Here is a 12,978-nt window from a genome sequence, read left to right on the forward strand (position 1 = left end):
CAGAAAAACTCACACACAGACAGAGAACATATTGACAGACAGATGCAGACACTGAGACAGAAAGAGACAAAGATAGAGAGTAATGTGGGAAATTTTTACTCACTATATCTATTTTATTATCTAAGAAATGTATTATTTCTATATCATATCTAAATCATATCAAAATCATATCAGAATCATTACATATTCATTATACATCAGGGGCCAGATTCACGAAAACACTTACGAACGTGTACATCTTTTCTCAATCTTTGGAGGCTATGTTTACAATTATTATACAGTTAATGAGCTCCGAAGCACCAGGAGGCTGTTTATAACAATACCAACAGTTGAATGGGAAGTTTTCATGCTTGTAAACTGTTTAATAAATGTAACCAAAGCCATCAAAGATTGAGGAAAGATGTACACGTTCGTAAGTGCTTGCGTAAGTGCTTTCGTGAATCTGGCCCCTGGATCCTACAAGAAAATGCCACCTATGATCACGTACGACCATAGGGCCCTTGGTTGCCTACGTGACTTTGTGCATGATTTCTCAAGGATCCAGAAGATTCTAGAAGAATTTCTTAATTAAAAACTATTGGAATAATTGAATCGATTTCTGGTAGGGATTAAATCAAATCCATAATAAGAATCAATAGTACTATCCAGTACTACTTGTAATCTTTAAATCCTATATTTAATTATATTATAATCACATCTTATCTCAATCATAAGTCTAGACAGTAAAAATAATCAATCAATATTCATTGAAGGCTACCGTCTTCAAAAAGAAGGGAAGAGCCAACTCGGGAGTAAGCGACCTACGCCCCGCCTTGGGTGCCCCGCCCATGGCCAGAACGCATGTGTTTACAAACAGTGAACATGTGTGACGGTGCTTAGCGAACATTAATTAGCTTAGGACACCTTATCCAATTATCTTTATCACCAGTTATTATTTCTAGAACTGGGGGAGTACATGGACAATATATCTACAAGGAAAAATTCCTAGAACATATCTAAATACGAGTAAAGTGGAGCACACAAGATATCGCTGTCTCCACCTCCACCATCATCACTTATCTAACTTATTGCATCTGCAATTAAGGACATAATCAATTAACAACCCTATTGGAACATTATACACTGACCAGTTGATTGACAGTTGGGAGGTGGGACCAAAGAGCCAGAACTCAACCCCCTCAAACGCAACTAGGTGAGTACAGCAAAGCTGTGATATAAAATATCATGCCTAAACTCAACAAGAGAGTTATCCAGTCTGGCACACTTGTCAGACAGGCACCCGGCATTCAGAGAAGTATATTGAATATTATTTAGTGTATTAATTGACCAGATGTATGCTTGTATAACTTTAATATATCCAATAATTCTGTCTGTCGGTTATAGGGTGAGGCAACACCTCACATTTCAGTGAGTATTCATTAATCTTGCAGCGACTGAATCTTTTCCAGGACCCAGACACTCATAGGGTTCACTGCTTCATAAGTGTCCCTAGTCTGGGAAGAGTTTCAGTCAAGGTGACTGAACCTCTTCATATAAATTGAATATATCCACGTATATACTTAAACATATAGATTAAGTTAACTATTGCTTTCTTAGTTATCTTTAATTTATAATATAAGTTTAACCTATTCAATATAATCTCTTGTACTTAGTTAATAGTACTTAAACCACATTTAAGGTCATTTAATATCATACTTCTACAATTTAAATTCTTGTGTTCATAGTAAATGAATATTGGCTGTTGATAGTTATGGTGCTAGGCTGGACTATGTACATGTTTAAATCCCTGATTTAAACAGAACCAGTGTTCAGTCATAGAACTGAATTTATTAAGTCTTATCATTGTATTAAAAATACAAGCTGATGTGAGATAATTGCCTGCAGGTGGATTGTGGAGCTTCAATCAACTTCTTCATTCACCCACCCACCCACCTGCCCTCTACAGCCCACAGTCTGTCATTAGGAAAAGAGGAGCTAGGATTTATGACCCTAGCTAGAAACTTTAGTTGAATTAATTTTGCATTCAGTAAATTATTAATTTTAGTACAGCACACAACCCTAGTAGTTCTCCTCTCATATCAATCCCGGCAGTTTTTCCCACATGTATGGTCCTCTGAACCTAGATAGTCTAGAAACTAGATCATATTTCAATAACAAATACAAAAGAAACTTCTTGATTTTGCATTGGAATAATTTTTACATATTATAGTGTAACCTAGCTAACAGCCAATATTTATATCATCTATATATCTAAGTGAACAAATTATTTGCAGTGGTTTAAGGCCACCTTATCCACAACCTAGTAAGCATTCATAGCATACTAATACAGTTCTGTGTCAAAAACCACAGAATGTAATTTTATCAGTGTCAAAGACACAATTACATCTCACTCATAAATACCATTGGGGGCCTCGTAGCCTGGTGGATAGCGCGCAGGACTTGTAATTCTGTGGCGTGGGTTCGATTCCTGCACGAGGCAGAAACAAATGGGCAAAGTTTCTTTCACCCTGAATGCCCCTGTTACCTAGCAGTAAATAGGTACCTGGGAGTTAGTCAGCTGTCACGGGCTGCTTCCTGGGGGTGGAGGCCTGGTCGAGGACCGGGCCGCGGGGACACTAAAGCTCCGAAATCATCTCAAGATAACCATTATATATACCTCAATTCTGGTAACATATATACACACATCTGTAATCAACTGATTTTCAGAGCTGTTCATTACATAATACTCTTTAAAAAAGTGTTTTGAACACAATAAGAGCATTTCATTACAATATATCCATAATTAACTGTATTAATCCCTATTACAGGTAAAACCAGTAGGCATTCTACTGTATTTTATCAAACCCCTTTTAGGGGTAATAGATCTTGTAATAATTTTGCAAAAATAGTGCCATGTACTATTTTTTTAAATTATTACAAGATTTACCAATTTGGTGCATTCGGATGACAAACCAAATTATTACTTTTAATAACTGAGCACCTACTACATCCAGATTCCATGGAGAAAAGAAGGACGATCTTTGGAATCAATACCTAAGTATACAGGAAAGGTCATTTATCAAAATACATTAACATTATACATACTTTTATCAAAATAGAAAATATCTTGTAATCACTGAAACTCGGAAAAAGTAAAAAAAGGCTAACAGTATTCAATCAGCAACTGAAACAGGAAATAGGAGTACACTTAATGGTCTACAAAATCAGCTAACTCAACTGATTGACATATGTCAAAAGTTAGCTAAACAAGCATCTCCTGATTTAATAACTCTGAATTGCAGATTAAAAGCAGCTGTTGATAAGTATGAACAAATCAAATTCAATGCAGAGATTTACCTAACCGAAATGTCTAATGCAGATTTAACCAATTGAGAACTTCAGGAAATCATTGCTGAAATAACAATGAATGAAGATAAAGTCCAGGATCAACTAGATCCTTTAAACAACTTTATCACAAGCAGTAACCCAGTCAAATGTGAGCTCATCCACTCAGCAGGGTACTGCAACTATCACACATATAGCAGCAGAGCTTCCAAAGGTACATTTACTATATTTTTAGGGCAAGGATGAAGACAATTGGGATGCCTTCTGGAGAGCCTTTGATTCAATAATAAACTCCAAGGCTTCTCTCTAAAAGGCTACAAAATTTCAATATTTGCTAGGCCAGTTACGGGGAGAAGCCAGGCAGGTCACTGCTAATTTGTCATTAACAGATGATGATTACGACCATGCCCTACAGGTGTTACAAGATAAAGGAAGGGAGATGAGGGGAGGAGGGAGAAGAGGGAGACGAGGGAGATGAGAGAAAATAGAGGAGAGAGAGAGAGAGAAGAAAAGAGAGCAGAGAGAGAGAGAGAAGAAAAAAGAGAAGAGAGAAGGAGAGAGAGAGAGAGAGAGAGAGAGAGAGAGAGAGAGAGAGAGAGAGAGAGAGAGAGAGAGAGAGAGAGAGAGAGAGAGAGAGAGAGAGAGAGAGAGAGAGAGAGAGAGAGAGAGAGAGGGGGAGGGAGAGAGAGAGAGAGAGAGAGAGAGAGAGAGAGAGAGAGAGAGAGAGAGAGAGAGAGAGGGGGAGAGAGAGAGAGAGAGAGAGAGAGAGAGAGAGAGAGAGAGAGAGAGAGAGAGAGAGAGAGAGAGAGAGAGAGAGAGAGAGAGAGAGAAGAGAAAGAGAAGAAAAGAGAGCAGAGAGAGAGAAGAAGAAGAGCGAGAGAGAAGATAGAGACAAGGGAGAGAGAGGGGGAGAGGGAGGATGGGGAGGAGGGAGAAAAGAGAGCAGAGAGAAAGAAGAAGAAGAGCGAGAGAGAAGATAGAGACAAGGGAGAGAGAGGGGGAGAGGGAGGATGGGGAGGAGGGAGAAGAGAGAGAGTGAGAGATAAGAAAGAGAGAGTGAGAAAGAGAGAGAAAAGAAGAAGAGAGAGAAGAGGAAGAGATAGGGAGAGAGAAGAGAAAGTGAAAAGAAGAGATAGAGAAGAAGAAAAAGAAAGAGACGGTGGCGGACAGTGGCAGTGGGCGGCGGTGGCGTTCAGTGGCGGCGGGCAGCTGTGGCAGACAGTGGCAGCGGGTGGCTGTGACGGACAGTGGCAGCGGGTGGCTGTGACGGACAGTGGCAGCGGGCGGCTGTGACGGACAGTGGCAGCGGGTGGCTGTGACGGACAGTGGCAGCGGGTGGCTGTGACGGACAGTGGCAGCGGGGGGCTGTGACGGACAGTGGCAGCGGGTGGCTGTGACGGACAGTGGCAGCGGGCGGCTGTGACGGACAGTGGCAGCGGGCGGCTGTGACGGCGGGCGGCTGTGACGGACAGTGGCAGGGAGCGGCTGTGGCGGACAGTGGCAGGGAGCGGCTGTGGCGGCGATTGCGGACAGTGGCGGAGGGCGGCGGAGACGGACAGTGGTGGCGGGTAACTGTGTCAGACAGTGGCGGTGGGTGGCTGTGGCGGACAGTGGTGGCGGTGGCGGAGGGCAGACAGTGGCGGACAGTGGCAGCGGCAGGCTGGTGGTAGGCGGTGGCGGGCGGTAGAAGCTGGTGGCAGATGGTGGAGGCTGTGGTGGGTGGTGGCAGGTGGTGGCGGCTAGTGGTGAGCGGTGACGGCTGTGGTGGCTGGTGGCAGGCGGTGGTGTCTGTGGCGGGTGGTGGCGGGCGATGGCGGCTGGTGGCGGGCAGTGGTGGCGGGCGATGGCGGCTGGTGGCGGGCGGTGGTTGCTGGTGGCGGCTGGTGGAGAGCTGTGGCGGCTGGTGGCAGGCGGTGGTGGCTTGTGGTGGGTGGTTGTGGCTGGTGGCGGGTGGTGGTGGCTGGTGGCGACTGGTGGCAGCGGTGGTGCCTGGTGGCAGGCGGTGGCTGTGGCGGCTGGTGGCGATCGGTGGTGGCTTGTGGCGGGCGATGGCGGCTGGTGGCGGGCGGTGGTGGCTGGTGGCGGGCGTTGGTGGCTGGTGGCGGGCGGTGGCTGTGGCAGGCCATGGTGGCTGGTGGCGGGCGGTGGGGGCTGGTGGCGGGCGGTGATGGCGTTCGGTGGCGGCTGGTGGCGAGCAGTGGTGGCTGGTGGCGGGCAGTGGTGGCTGGTGGCGAGCGGTGGTGGAAGGCGGTGGCTGTGGCAGCTGGTGGCAGCTGGTGGCGGCTGGTGGCGGGCGGTGATGGGTGGTGGCGGCTGTAGCAGCCAGCTGGGACCCTCCACCACTGCAGGTCTGGACTACACTAAACATCTGGTCTCTTTCACCACCACCCCAGTGTTGCCAGCTCGCCCTCTCAAAATGTTTCCCTCAAAGATTGTTTATTATCTTTGAACAACAAGTTTGATTATGAAGGAAATAATGCATATATTATTGTCACATTAATACTGTGTAATATCTTATTACATTCCTGCTAAATAATTATAAGTTGAAACAGGACAAAAAATCCAACATATATAAAAACCAACATTAGAGATCATGAGGCCTAGGCCTATCTGTGACCACACACCTTCTGCCTCCCTGGCCAGCTACCCTCTCACTCTTACTGACTCTTATATTCACTCTTACTCTCAATCACTCTTACTCTTACTCCCAATCACTCTTACTCTCAATCACTCTTACTCTCACTCTTACTCTTACTCCCAATCACTCTCTACTCTCAATCACTCTTACTCTAAATCACTCTTACTCTAAATCACTCTTACTCTCACTCCTACTCCCAATCACTCAACACTCGCTCTTACTCTCACTCTTGCTCACTCTTACTCACACTCTTACTCTCAATCACTCTTACTCTCAATTACTCTCACTCTCAATCACTCTTACTCTCTTACTCACTCTTACTTACTCTTACTCTCAATCACTCTTACTCCCACACTCTCTTACTCTCACTCACTCTCAATCACTCTTACTCACTCTCAGTCACTCTTACTCTCACTCACTCTTACTCACTCTCAGTCACCCTTACTCACTCTTACCTACTCTTACTCACTCTCACTCACTCTTACTCTCGTTCTCATTCTTACTCACTCTCAATCACTCTTACTCTCACTCACTCTCAATCCCTCTTACTCTCATACTCACTCTTACTCTCAATCACTCTTACTCTTACTATTGCTCTCAATCAGTCTTACTCTTACTCACTCTTACTCTTACTCACTCTTACTCTCAATCACTCTTACTATTACTCTCAATCAGTCTTACTCTTACTCACTCTTACTCTTACTCACTCTTACTCTCAATCACTCTTACTATTACTCTCAATCACTCTTACTCTTACTATTACTCTCAATCAGTCTTACTCTTACTATTACTCTCAATCAGTCTTACTCTTACTCACTCTTACTCTCAATCACTCTTACTCACTCTTACTCTCAATCAGTCTTACTCTTACTCACTCTTACTCTCAATCACTCTTACTCTTACTATTACTCTCAATCAGTCTTACTCTTACTCTCAATCACTCTTACTCTTACTATTACTTTAAATTTTAAATTTTTAAATTTTGCCCTGATGGGCGAGTTTATTGGGCAGTGCCACTCATCTTGTGAGTGGACACACCGCCATAGCAACATGTACAACACTCCCCAATAGTATGAAAACCCGCTGGGCTGTTCATCCTGTCACTTGTACCCAGACACAGCTGGGACTTGCTTAACTGTCTCAAGTGAACAGCTTCTCAAACAAGAAGATTAACATCTATCAACCCTTAAAAGCTTACGTTATCTTGCGGGTGCAAAATGGGGAAATCTTTTAAGAACAGTATCAATATTTGACAAATAGTGTTTTCCTAACTCAAACAATGTGGGGTTTATTATTCTACACATACTTCTGATGTCTCTCAGGTGTTCACATTCACGTAAATAGTGGTCAAGGCGGTGTCCATCACTCTCACCACAGATTCTGCAACTTCGCTGATCAACTGTTGTTTCCATTCCATATCTCCATGGATATCTGTATCCAAGACGGATTCTCGCTATTACTGACTCTCTCCCTCGTCCTCCTCCTTTTCGGCCATAATGATTGGGATTGCCAGCTGCAACCATGTTGTACCATCGTACAGATACACTTGTTTGTGCTTCTATCCTCCTCTCCTCAGTTACCTTGTCACGGTGATGTTGCCTGACAATACCTCTAATTCGTAGTAGAGTCTTGGGTATGAAGTATTCAATATGGTCTCCTTCAGCGCCTTCAGCAGCCAGCACATCTGCTCGTTCATTCCCACATATTCCAACATGGCAGGGGATCCACAGAAACTTGATGACTCTTCCCTGATTGGTAAGTGCTCTCACAGCTCTCTATTACTCTCAATCACTCTTACTCTCACTCTTACTCTTACTCCCACTCACTCTTACTCTCAATCACTCTTACTCTCATTCTTACTCTTACTCTCACTCTTACTCTCAATCACTCTTACTCTCAATCACTCTTACTCTCAATCACTCCTACTCTCATACTCGCTCTTACCCACTCTTACTCTCACTCTTACTCACTCTTACTCTTAATCACACTTACCCTCACTCTTACTCTCAATCACTCCTACTCTCACTCTCACTCACTCTCACTCACCTTCGGTTACTCTTACTCTCACTCACTCTCAGTCACTCTTACTTTCAGTCACTCTTACTAAATCTTTCTCATTCTTACCTACTCTTACTCACTCTCATTATCACTCTTACACTCACTCTCAATCCTTCTTACTCTTTCTCACTCTTGCTCTTACTATTACTCTTAACCACTCTTACTCTTACTCCCAATCACTCTTACTCTTACTCCCAATCACTCTTACTCTCAATCAATCTTACTCTCATTCTTACTCTTACTCTCACTCTTACTCTCAATCACTCTTACTCTCAATCATTCTTACTCACAGTCACTCTTACTCTCAGTCACTCCTACTCTCATACTTGCTCTTACCCACTCTTACTCTCACTCCTACTCACTCTTACTCTCACTCACTCTTACCCACTTTTATGCTCAGTCACTCTTACTCACTCTCAGTCACTCATACCCACTCTTACTCATTCTCAATCACTCTTACTCACTCTTACTCTCACTCACACCTACTATCACTCTCTCTTACTCACTCTTATTCATTCCTACTCACTCTTACTCACTCTCATACTCTTACTCACTCTCACTCGCTCTCAGTCACACTCTTACTCACTCTCTCTCACACTCTTACTCACTCTCAGTCACTCTTACTCACTCTTTCTTATTCTTACTCACTCTCACTCTTACTCACTCACTCTTTCTTATTCTTACTCACTCCCACTCACTCTCTTACTCACTCTCACTCTTACTCACTCTCATACTCCCTCTTACTCTCACTCTTACTAACTCTCATACTCTTACTCACTCTCACTCATTCTTACTCACTTCAAGGCATTTGAAGTGGAATTCAAGCTTGTTCGCATGGCTCCATTTAGATATATATGCACTTCACTTTTGGTCGCTGTATTATAGAATGGATATAAATTCACTAGAATGCGTCCAGCGTAGGATAAAGTTAAATTAATTAATCCCCAAAAACACTTCCGCGTTTTGGGCGAGTTAGCCCTCCACTATCTCCTGTGGATTTGGACGTTCCATGGTACGGGGGCGTAATACTGAGAAGTGTATACTCTTTTCAACTTTGTCACCTGAATTCTCGTCCTTGGTTTTTCAATTTGGTATCAATGTGTTCGCAACAGAATTCACTACAGGACTAAAGGCATGTAAACTCCAAAAGCACTGCTTACCATCCGCAACAAACAGAGAAATCGAGAGCATGTTACCCAGGAGCGATAAAATGTATTCCTTCTTTTCACTTTGGTCACCTCATTTGTCATAATAGGTCTTTCGTTTTGGTATCACTGTGTTTGCAATAGAATTCCCAATGGAAGTATATGCATATAATGTCAAAAACAGCGGTGCGCTCCAACCGCTGACGTGATGAAAGCAGGCCGCGTTACCCAGAAGAGAGTGCTATGCAGTGCCTGGCCTTCCATTAGAGATCAGCCTGGTAATACAGAAAGTGAATACTCTTTTCAACTTTGTCACTTCAAATCTCGTCCTAGGCTTTTCAATTTGGTATCAATGTATTCACAATAGAATTCTCTATAGGTTTAAATGCATATAAACTCCAAAAGCATATAAACCGACAGTGAGTTCATATAAACTTCATTAGTAGACATTTAGCAGCTAAAATTTTGACTCCATACTTCGTCATTAGTGGGCGAAAGTGTTAGAAACCTGTCATACGAAGAAAGATTGTCAAAGCTTAAGTTATATTCTCTAGAAAGGCAAAGAATTAGGAGGGCTGACTGGCCATTGGGTAAGGTTGTCTCAGTCCATCCAAATAGCCAAGGAATTTTGAGAATAGTCAAAATCCTGTCTAAAGGAACAACTTCCCTGAAGACATTGGACAAACTCATCCACATGGAATCAGTGAGTCAGCTACAGTTAGATCCTGGGAGACCCCTAGACCCTCTAACTCCACAGGACCCACAGACTCCTAACAGGCACACTTGTCCACAACGGACAGCCGCATAAATGTGCAAACAAAATTTGCACTTGTATTATCAGTCCAATGGAGAGTAAATGAATACATATGGTTAGTATTGGACTCTGCCAGTTCTCTCCCTCTGGAAGATGTGGAAATTTTTTACCCACTATATCTATATTATTATCTAAGAAATGTATTATTTCTATATCATATCTAAATTTTATCTAAATCATATCTAAATCATATCAAAATTATATCAGAATCACTATAGTTTCATTATACATCTGGATCCTACAAGACAATGCCACCTATGATCATAGATGACCATAGGGCCCTTGGTTGCCTACGTGACTTTGTGCATAATTTCTCAAGGACCCAGAAGATTCTAGAAGGATTTCTTAATTAAAAAACTATTGGAATGATTTAATCGATTTCCAGTAAGGATTAAATCAAATCCATAATAAGAATCAATAGTACTATCCAGTACTACTTGTAATCTTTAAATCCAATATTTAATTATATTATAATCACATCTTATCTCAATCCTAAGTCTAGACAGTAAAAATAATAAATCAATATTCATTGAAGGCTACCGTCTTCAAAAAGAAGGGAAGAGCCAACTCGGGAGTAAGCGATTTACGGGGGCGCCCGAGGCCTGAAAGTGTGTGTTTACAAACAGTTAACATGTGTGACGGTGCTTAGCGAACATTAATTAGCTTAGGACACCTTATCCAATCATCTTTATCACCAATGATTACTCTCTAAAACTGGGGGAGTACCTGGACAATATATCTACAAGGAAAAATTCCTAGAACATATCTAAATAAGTGTTGAGTGGAGCACACAAGAGCACACAAGGTATCACTGTCTCCACCTCCACCATCATCACTTATCTAACCTATTGCATCTTCAATTAAGGACATAATCAATTAGCAACGCTATTAGAACATTATACAGCTTAACTGTGATATAAAATATCGTGCCTAAACACGACAAGAGAGTTATCCAGTCTGGCACACTAGTCAGACAGGCACTCGGTATTCAGAGAAGTATATTGAATGTTATTTAGTGTATTAATTGGCCAATTGTATGCTTGTATAACTTTAATGTATCCAATAAGTTTGTCTGTCGGTTATTGGGGCTTCATATTTCAAGACAACGCTTCATATTTCGGTGAGTATTCATTAATCTTGTAGCGACTGAATCTTTTCCAGAACCCCAGACATTCGTGAGGTTCACTTCCTAATAAGTGTCCCTAGTCTGGGAAGAGTTTCAGTCGAGGTGATTGAACCTCTTCATATTAATTTGATATATCTACATATATATACTTGAACATATAGATTAAGTTAACTATTGCTATCTTAGTTATCTTTAATTCATAATATAAGTTTAACCTTTTGAATATAATCTCTATATTCAATAGGTTATCTAATCCCAGCCTCATGAAGGAGAGCCTGGGCCGCACGACCCTCGGGAGGAGGACGTCCCGATCCCGTACCTACGGGTTCCAGACAAGGATCGTCACAGCCCCTTTTCACCCGAGGCCGGCCTCCTTCAAGATCAAGTAGAAGGAAGAGTGATAATTATTAAATATTTACAATTATTATTATAATATATATATTTGGCCCTGGCGAAGCCACTCCAGACCGACAACCAGAGCGCAACTCCATAGTCTCCTGAGACTGATGGATGCCTACTACTACTATTACTATAATCTCTTGTACTTAGTTAATTGTACTTAGATCACATTTAAGGTCATTTAATATCATATCTTGAGGTTATCTTGAGATGATTTCGGGGCTTTTAGTGTCCCCGCGGCCCGGTCCTCGACCAGGCCTCCACCCCCAGGAAGCAGCCCGTGACAGCTGACTAACTCCCAGGTACCTATTTACTGCTAGGTAACAGGGGCATTCAGGGTGAAAGAAACTTTGCCCATTTGTTTCTGCCTCGTGCGGGAATCGAACCCGCGCCACAGAATTACGAGTCCTGCGCGCTATCCACCAGGCTACGAGGCCCCTGGGGCATGGTGGGGACGAGGGGATGGGGGAATAGAGAATGGTGGGGAGGACAAAGAGACAGGGGAGTGGGGCATGTTGGGAAGGAAGAGGGGATGTTGGAGTGGGGAATGGTGGGGAGGACGAGGGAACGGTGGACTGGGGAATGGTTCGGAGACCGAGGAGACGGGTGAGGGGGGGAATAGTGAAGTGGACTAGGGGACAGGGAAGTATTATAGTTTGTGGGTTGGTTGGTGTTGTTGTCGTTGATCCTTCTCTACGAACAACCCAACCCACAACTCGGTAGAGTGCTTATACCTCACTAGGAGATCACCCTTGGCGCTTCTGGCTATTGGAAAGGGGCTCAACGTCACACGTTTAGGGGATGCGGCTCCAACACTTAGCCTCGTTGTCACGTGCACACACCCACTCGAGCCGCTGTGACTCCCCACTCTCTCCTTATGAGATATGATCTCCTCAATCCCCTATGACTTACTAGTATTACCTTCTACCCTGTCCACAGCAGTGGTTCTTGGATCTTTCTCTCTCTCTTTCCTTCTTTACTACCTCCTGGGAAGCCTCACTAGGACAAGGGCAAACACCAGCAAATTGGGATACATTTACTGGACAAAGCACATACACGATACATACACACATATAATAATAATGAATCCTATACTCTATAATATTACAATCAGGTTGCACTCCAACACCATCAGAACTCTATCATCAGCTTATCAAGTGGTATCCTATCTCCTGGTTCACCACTTGATACTATCAACCTCCTCAAGTTGATCAAGTCTACATACACTGTTGCACCATCAGCAAGAGAATATATATATGTATCTATAAATGTGTACAAAGAAAATCAGCATTTGAATGCAATAACATATATCAGTATAAATGTTCATTGATACACAACAATGATCAATCGATCACTCTATCAGTCCTAGAACGCATACGTCTATAGGTAATCCAGCCTACGTCTGTAACTCTAAACATCAGTATAAAACACTCCTTGACATAAGAATGCAAACAACCACTCACCTCTCACTGCG

This window comes from Procambarus clarkii, chromosome 15, assembly GCF_040958095.1.
Source record: "Procambarus clarkii isolate CNS0578487 chromosome 15, FALCON_Pclarkii_2.0, whole genome shotgun sequence".
NCBI lineage: Eukaryota > Metazoa > Arthropoda > Malacostraca > Decapoda > Cambaridae > Procambarus > Procambarus clarkii.